The 8,876-nt window shown below is 41.0% G+C and overlaps 1 protein-coding gene across 2 annotated transcripts in view; it reads left to right on the forward strand.

Annotated features, from left to right (window-relative positions):
• The first annotated feature begins 8,504 nt into the window (after nucleotides 1-8,504).
• Nucleotides 8,505-8,876, forward strand: part of LOC136829690 (ETS-related transcription factor Elf-1-like) — a 6,087-nt gene continuing 5,715 nt past the window's right edge. For both annotated transcript variants that reach the window (XM_067088488.1, XM_067088489.1), the window contains exon 1: nucleotides 8,505-8,876. This exon is cut by the window's right edge and continues 207 nt beyond it. The gene's annotated coding sequence lies outside the window, so the exon portion shown is untranslated.

Here is an 8,876-nt window from a genome sequence, read left to right on the forward strand (position 1 = left end):
TTTTCATTTAGGAAAATTACGAGGACAATGAACATTTCCTTTGAAGAAATCAGTGAAAGGTAGAAACGTCCTTTCAAGAAAAACCCGCTGAAATCAATATCTAGAGAACTGAAGGCGAGTCGTGACGTTAGACTTGGAGGAAAACTTTACCAAAGGACCTTGCTTGCTCCTCCCCCTCCCCCCCTCCCCAGTCCTACGTGGGAACGGGCAAGCCAAACGATCTCTCTCTCCTTCTAGGGAAGGACTTTGTTTTTGTTTTGTTTTTCTCGGATTTCGAAGGATGCGACCCTCAACAGGAACAAAAAACATTCTCCAAGGAATAGGATACGTTCTTCAAAGGATACGAACCTCAAAACAAAGGAGATAGGACTCTCTCTATCTACTGGAACGAAAGGATACTTTCCTCAAGGAACAGAACACGTTCTTCAAAGGTTTCAATAGGATTCGAAGCCTTAAACAAGGGAGATAGGACTCTTCCAATCTACAGGAACGAAAGGTTACGTTCTTCAAAGGATGCGAAAGCATTCGAAACTTCGTGTCAGAAGGACGCATCCTTCCCAACCTTTGGTCCCTAGACGTTGTGTCCTTGAAGCACATACTTTGTCCCGTCATTAAGATTCCCCGAGACGAGCAAGGAACTCAGCCTTGATGTCAACGGTACATCTAACAGACGGGGGTGCAGGTAAATTTACATCCAATGTACAGATAAGTTTATGTCCTGTGTACAGGTAAATTTTTGTCCTGTGTACAGGTAAATTTAGGTCCTGTGTACAGGTAAATTTAAGCCCAATGTTCAGGGGAATTAATGTCCAACATACAGGTAAATTTATGTCCTGTGTACAGGTAAATTTATGTCCTGTGTACAGGTAAATTTAAGTCCAATGTTCAGGGTAATTAATGCCCAACGTACAGGTAAATTTATGTCCAACATACAGGTAAATTTATGTACAACGTACAGGTAAATTTATGCCCAATGTACAGGTAAATTTATGTCCTATGTACTTGGAAATTTATGTCCAATGTACAGGGAAATTAATGTCCAATGTACAGGGAAATTGATGTCCAATGTACAGGGAAATTGATGTCCAGTGTACAGGGAAATTTATACCCACTGTACAGTGAAATTAATGTCCAAAGTAAGTCAACACGACTGCCAAACAGGTCCTTCCATTTCACCGCCACTTACCTTTCTCTTCCTGAGTAATTACTTCTTTGCTTGCAAGTACTTCTTTGTTGTAGCCGCTCTGCTTACGAATGACCTCATTTGTGAACTTATGATGACGTTGATTTATACGCATTACACTCTGGGGGTTGCTGGACTTCGATGTAAACAATATTGCCGTATTGAGCGCCAGTGATTTTAGGGATGTGATTATACAACCTGTCAAGTTTTTATGAAAAAACTTAATTGATCTCTAATTTTGAATGGAAATTCGGTTTTTAACGTAACAGAAATAACGTCCAAAGCTACGACATTACAGCGCCAGGACGCACAGCCATGATAATTAACGATAATTAACGATAATCAACGATAATTAACGCACTCCAGACCTTTACTGTCACACGCGCCGCCTGAACCGCCACTACCGGCAGCATCCGATCGCTATGGGAGTAAGCTATGGTCGTGACGTCATCGGGGCCTGCGCGCGCACGATTTGACAGAGAGGAGAAACGTCCTCTCCCGATGCGCCGAGCAAGTGGCTACAACTATAGTCTCAACCTCAACCTCTCAACCTCTGCCAACCTCATCCCACAAGGCGAGAGTCTTTTCCCCATTCGCAGTGAGGAGGAAAATGAAGTCTCAAGGTTAATTATCAGTACTTTTTAACAGCTGTGACACAGTTCATTCCTGTAAAGAACCGGTTGGTAACGATGCTTTAACCGCTTGTTTATTTTCTGCCCTTGTTGGCGTCAGTGTCGATGAGCATATTTCTATATTTCTTTATTCAATTACTGTCCGTCTGTCATCATTAACTATCTTATTATTATTATTATTATTATTATTATTATTCAGTCTGTCCGTCAAGCCCACCACAGGGCCACTGACCTGAAATTCAAGTCATCATGTTATTATTATTATTATTATTATTATTATTATTATTATTATTATTATTATTATTATTATTATTATTATTATTATTATTATTCAGAAGGTGGAGAACCCTATTCCCATGGAACAAGCCCACCACAGGGGCCACTGACTTGAAATTCAAGAAGCTTCCAGAGAAAATTATGGTGTTCACTCAAAAGAAGTAAAAAAAAAAAAAAAAGGCTAAAGGGAGATGCAGAAAGAAGAGACCAGTTATTTAGAAAACCACATAAATTAACAAATAAATAAATAAAAAGAAAATATAGTGAAACATTAAAATACAAGTTGAATCGCATTAGGGTGGTAGGCCTAATGCATTGCACCTTCGTTTGAACTTCTGAAGACGTTCCAATTGCAAGCATCCTCAGCAGTTAGGCTGTTCCACAGTTCAGTGGTCTGTTCAATAATTAATCTCTCTAGTGCGTCTAGAACCCACCAGGTAGATTCCAGCAGCCTGGCTTTAAAATTGTCAACATAACGTTCAAAAACGAATAAAATTCACCAGAAGTCGCCAAGAAGGATTCACAGTCCACAGAGATCTCTTTGGCAAACTCAGGATAACAGACAGAATTTCTCCGTAGAGGGTTAGTCCCGTCAGCTCACCTCACGCACGGTGCACTGTAGGCATTACTTTGAAGGTTCTTTGCAGCGTCCCTTCCTTAGGCCCCTAGTTGCTGCAACCGCTCTCATTCCTTTGGCTGAACCTTCGTTTATATTCTCTTGCTTCCATCTGACTCCTCAGTCCTCTCCTGACACTTGTTCACAGTGTAACTGCAAAAGGTTCCCCTCCTGTTACACCTTTTGAACCTTTCTGTTCCTCCTGTTACATCTTTTGAGCCTTTCTATTCCTCCTGTGACACCTTTGTAACCTTTCTATTCCTCCTGTTACACCTTTGTAACCTTTCTGTTCCTCCTGTTACACCTTTTGAACCTTTCTATTCCTCCTGTTACACCTTTGTAACCTTTTTATTCCTCCTGTTACACCTTTGTAACCTTTCTATTCCTCCTGTTACACCTTTGTAACCTTTCTATTCCTCCTGTTACACCTTTGTAACATTTCTATTCCTCCTGTTACACCTTTGGAACCTTTCTATTCTTTCACCTTTGTAACCTTCCTCCTGTTACACCTTTTCAACCTTTCTATTCCCCTGTTACACCTTTTGAACCTTCTGTTCCTCCTGTTATTTGGAACCTTTCTATTCTCCTGTTACACCTTTTCAACCTATTTCACCTTTTGAACCTTCCTCCTGTTACACCTTTGTAACCTTTCTATTCCTCCTGTTACACCTTTTCAACCTTTCTATTCCCCCTGTTACACCTTTTGAACCTCTCTGTTCCTCCTGTTACACCTTTGGAACCTTTCTATTCCTCCTGTTACACCTTTGTAACCTTTCTATTCCTCCTGTTACACCTTTTCAACCTTTCTATTCCCCCTGTTACACCTTTTGAACCTCTCTGTTCCTCCTGTTACACCTTTGTAACCTTTCTATTCCTCCTGTTACACCTTTTCAACCTTTCTATTCCCCCTGTTACACCTTTTGAACCTCTCTGTTCCTCCTGTTACACCTTTGGAACCTTTCTATTCCTCCTGTTACACCTTTGTAACCTTTCTATTCCTCCTGTTACACCTTTGGAACCTTTCTATTCCTCCTGTTACACCTTTTCAACCTTTCTATTCCTCCTGTTACACCTTTGGAACCTTTCTATTCCTCCTGTTACACCTTTTCAACCTTTCTATTCCCCCTGTTACACCTTTTGAACCTCTCTTTTCCTCCTGTGACACCTTTGGAACCTTTCTATTCCTCCTGTTACACCTTTTCAACCTTTCTATTCCTCCTGTTACACCTTTTGAACCTCTCTGTTCCTCCTGTGACACCTTTTGAACCTCTCTGTTCCTCCTGTGACACCTTTTGAACCTTTCTGTTCCTCCTGTGACACCTTTTGAACCTTTCTACTCTGTTTTCTCTCAGCATTGAATGACCTCACCCTAGGCCCCAGGACTTGGCCTTTGGTCTACATTACGTGACCCACAGAGGAATTCTTGCAGGAAAACACCTCTGAGGAGGTTGGTAAGTGTTTTGGAAACTGCAGGTGTAGCCTTACAATAGTGCAGGATCACTCACCTGGTGCACTCCCCGGTAACCGTACCCTTGGACGAAGCCTTTCGCACCAGGTGAATTCAACAGTGCGTGGGGATTCCCTGGGATGACTCCCTGTGTCAGGCAAAATGGCTTACATACTAAGTTGCTAAGATTCCCCTGGGATGACTCCCCTGTGCCAAGCAAAATGGCTTGCAGTACATACTAAGTTGCTGAGCTGAGCAGCTGCCTCGAAATAGGATCCAGATCCCAGTTCTTCTCGATTGTTGTAGATTTTTATAGTTTTTTGTCAAAGAAAACTTTGTCTGTCCGCCCTCAGATCTTTTAAAACCCACTGAGGAGGCTAGAGGGCTGCAAATTGGTATGCTGATCATCTACCTTCCAATCATCAAACATACCAAATTGCAGCCCTCTGGCCTCGTCAGTAATTTTGATTCTATTCAAGGTTAAAATTAGCCATTATTGTGTGCCTGGCACCGCTATAGGTGTCAACAACACAGCCCACCACCAGGCTGTGGCTGAGAGTTTCATAAAGCATTACATGCTGTGCAGAAAACTCGATTGCGCCGAAGAAACTTCGGCACATCAGAGCTCTCTCTCTTTTGTATATACAGTATATGTACACATATACTTCTTTCGTTTGTGTATATATATTTTTTTCATTTCATTTGTACATGTACATATAATACATATATCGTTTGTATATATATTTCTAATATATATTTACATCTGCGTGACTTTGGATTTCTTCACTAAATGATAACCATCTGTTGTAGAATCGCAATGCAAAGGCGCCTGTTACCTGCCTGGCGAGTTTCTTACCTGGCAAGAATAGAACAAAAAATTACCAGGAAAATCTTTGTCTTACTGCTGGATGCAGGTCAACGCATCCTTCGAACACAGGACTTCACGCAGAATTAGTTATTTTAGCAAGTAAGCCCCCTTTGAGCTCGTTCTGCACGAAAAGGCTAAAGTTGAACGGCTAAAGAGCAAGCCTCTTTACTTCACGCCCTCAGCAAACGCCCAAGAAGAAGGATTTGATGCCATCAGCGGACATTTGAAAGTCTTCGTCCGGGGTTCAGGAGGATTCCTGCGCCATTTTGCAGAAACCTTCTCGACGTCCAGAGTCGGATCAGCCTTCCTGTTTGCCTTGGGAGCCAAGCCTTCAGGCTTCCTCCAAACTAAGCCTGGAAGGATTCCTAAGGACCTCCGGCAGGCGGTAGGAGCGGCCTATATGTCCAAGGAAGTTACTTTCGAATTCTGTCTGAGAGAATTCTGTTATTTTGGTCATTCCCCCGGCCGAGGGACGGCCGCCATTTTGGGCTACAAAGAACCGGTCCTGCCACTTTCCCCGTTGGAGTCTCCAGAGATCGAGGGGTCTCTCTCCCCCAACCCCCCCGTGGAATTTATATATTTGAATGCTAGACCCATTTCTGCAGTAGACTTAGAAGTCATATAGCTGCATTTGATACTCAGGTATGGAGGGATTCAGACTTTGTTTGTCAACTACACCTTCACAGATGCAGGAGAATTCCTACCTCTGAACATGCCTTGTAATTACAGAGGTTTGTAGTTGTAACCATGTATGTTTATATATATGTATATACACTGTATAAGTACACACACATGTATTTATATGTATATATATGACTATGAAATATTTTGTGTTAAAACAAAAATCCATCCAACAGAAGGAGCCCACGAAAACGCCGAAAGTAGAAAGTTATTGCTGCATTTCAGAGACCAAACTGATGGTTCCCTCTGGTGCTGGCAAGCGCACGATGGAAGTGAGAAATTCAGAAACGTGGTGTTTATGTCCAGAGGTCACCCGCTGCCCCACTCCAGTTGATAAATACTTTTCCTCCTGTTGATCGCTGGTTGGAGAAAGATTTTATCTGCAATATCTTGAGTTCCATGAGCCACAAATACCGCCTGCTTGTATTCCTTACTTCATTCATGTACTTGCCTGCTGAAGGAGAAAGTTTGGTCCCTGAAGTATAGCAATATCCACCTACCTTTTGGCATTTCTATGGGCTCTGTCTATTAGATATATATATATATATATATATATATATATATATATATATATATATATATATATATATATATATATATATATATATATATATATATATTAAAACTTCAAGCGACATTTAACCAATTTTTATACAAGAAACGCCTAACCAAGGCTTGCGTAGCTGGAGTTCCATCAGTGGCGGGGGCCGCCTAGGTGGGCCAAGATATTTTTTGGGGTTGCCAAAGAAAATCACACTAAGCTAATGTACCGATTTCTGTAATCAATAAAATACACTGTTCTCGAATGTATATATTGTCTTTGTGAATGAAGGAAAATGATAGTATTGGCGATTAGTAAACCTGTCTGTGAAATTATAAAGCTTAGTTTTCAATTAGTTTTCAGCTCTTACTATATGCAAATGTATCAAACACTGTAAGGGTTGAAGTCTAGCTACAAAGGGAATTTCAACTGGGGGGGGGGCAAAGGAACACTCTCTCTCTCTCTCTCTCTCTCTCTCTCTCTCTCCTTTTACTGTTATCATTGGGAGGTAGAAGCACATACGATCTTAGAAAGTCTCCAAACAATAATAATAATAATAATAATAATAATAATGTTTTGTTGAATAAAATGGGGCATTTTGCGAATTGATTTTACACCGAGTTTTCTCAATTCTTCTAATAATTCGCTTTTCCTGCACATTAATATTATTAGTCAATAATCGTCCAATGAAATAGAGTATTTCCCACAGCAGAAATTCTTTATTGCAAAGCATGGCAGCAGGTGACTGAAACCTCGGGTGTAAATCCGTAGTTTTTCCTGATGGTATTTCTTAATTTTTTTTTTCTTTTCCTGACGCCTGTATGGTATTTTCCAGTACTTTTTTCGCTGGACATGTTCCGACCATCTCGAGTGCACGTTGATGATAATAATAATAATTATGATGGAAAGAGAAACCCACAAGATTCCCGCGTATAACTTGTTTACTTGTAAATATTTACATTAGCGTACCCGGATAGTTGTGACGCCAGATAACTCTCAATTAATTAAATTAATTAGCGTACCCGGAATGGTTCAGAAAAAGGGCACTCAAAAAAGCTATAGGAGGATTTTTCACAGGGGAAGATGGAGAGAGTACATGGAATTCAGAAAACAAGAAAATAGTTTCCCCTCCCTTAGATGCCTAAAATGAAACAAATTACATAAAAAATGGAAGAAATTAAATATAAATTTGTGTATACCTTTGATAACACCGTCAAAAACAAAGTATGTAAAAATGAATTGGAAGGAGAATACAGTAATGCAGATGATGTAGGGGGAGTATACATAATTAATTGCAACAGTTGTGGAGACAAATATGTGGGTGAAACAGGTAGGGGAATAAGGACTAGGATCCAAGAACACAGGGGGGCAGTACAGCTCAACTCACAGGGGAGTGCTATAGCTAGGCACTGTTGGGAAATGGACCGTAGGATGCATTTTAAAAACAGTAGGCTTACATACGAAAGCAATAGCATCAGTCATAGGAGGGTAGTGGAAGGGGCTCTCATCAGACAGATTAAAGTGATAGAAGGAAACGAAGGATTTGCCTCAGAAGATCCCATAAACCGATCTTTCATATCAAAAGAAGCTAGGAGGTTAGTTAGGTCTCCTGCCCAACAGACCGATGGTAACTACTCACATACCACAGGGGTTAATGCCACTGACCATCAGATCAGGATATCAAACCGTCAGGAGGAGATTAACATAAATATTTACAAGTAAACAAGTTATGCTACAGAACTCTTTCCATCTCCAGGAGAAAGCTGAAAGAAGTTTTTGTTTGGTTCAATAATATAATGGAAATAAACGCGCGTTCAAAGTCCACGGTCTGAACACGTACTGTTTGGCACTAATTTGTGGGACATGAGCTATCGATCATTTTTTCCATATTCTGGTCTCGGAGCGCCCGACAAGCTACATTTTCTCACGACTGTGAAATATCAGAAGTTCGGTTTTCGATCCAACTTCAGCCGTGGGAAATCAGACTTCAGACTTAGTGGGGCGGACACATTCAGGCATCTGAAATCAGACTTTAAAATCAATTGAGAATATCTCAGTCCAGAGAGAGAGAGACTGAGAGATAGAGAGACAGAGAAAGAGAGAGAGACAGATAGATAGATGGACAGAGAGAGAGAGAGAGAGAGAGAAAGACAGAGAAAGAGAGAGAGACAGATAGATAGATGGACAGAGAGAGAGAGAGAGAGAGAAAGAAAAGGTTTGAGAGAGAGAGAGAGAGAGAGAGAGAGAGAGAGAGAGAGAGAGAGAGAGCGAAAGGGTTTGAGAGAGAGAGAGAGACCACAGGAACTTACCAATATCGAAAAAATAGTCTCAAGAGAGAGAGAGAGAGAGAGAGAGAGAGAGAGAGAGAGAGAGAGGTCCCATCGCATCTCCGATGAAAAGGGAAAAAAATCTCCCGTATAAAAACCCCGCAGTGGAGCAACATCACCTCAGTTGAACGTGAACAGTCGGCGTGTCAGGAGACACAATTTCCTTCCCTCTCATCTGGAGTGTGGCCGACAGAGTGATTCCGTAAAGTGCCGGGATTCTTTAGGATTCCGTAGGATTTTCAGGACTTTTATCCTAAGCGAGGAGAGTATCCTTCGCATATATATATTATATATATATATACATC

This window comes from Macrobrachium rosenbergii, chromosome 45 (genome assembly GCF_040412425.1).
Source record: "Macrobrachium rosenbergii isolate ZJJX-2024 chromosome 45, ASM4041242v1, whole genome shotgun sequence".
NCBI lineage: Eukaryota > Metazoa > Arthropoda > Malacostraca > Decapoda > Palaemonidae > Macrobrachium > Macrobrachium rosenbergii.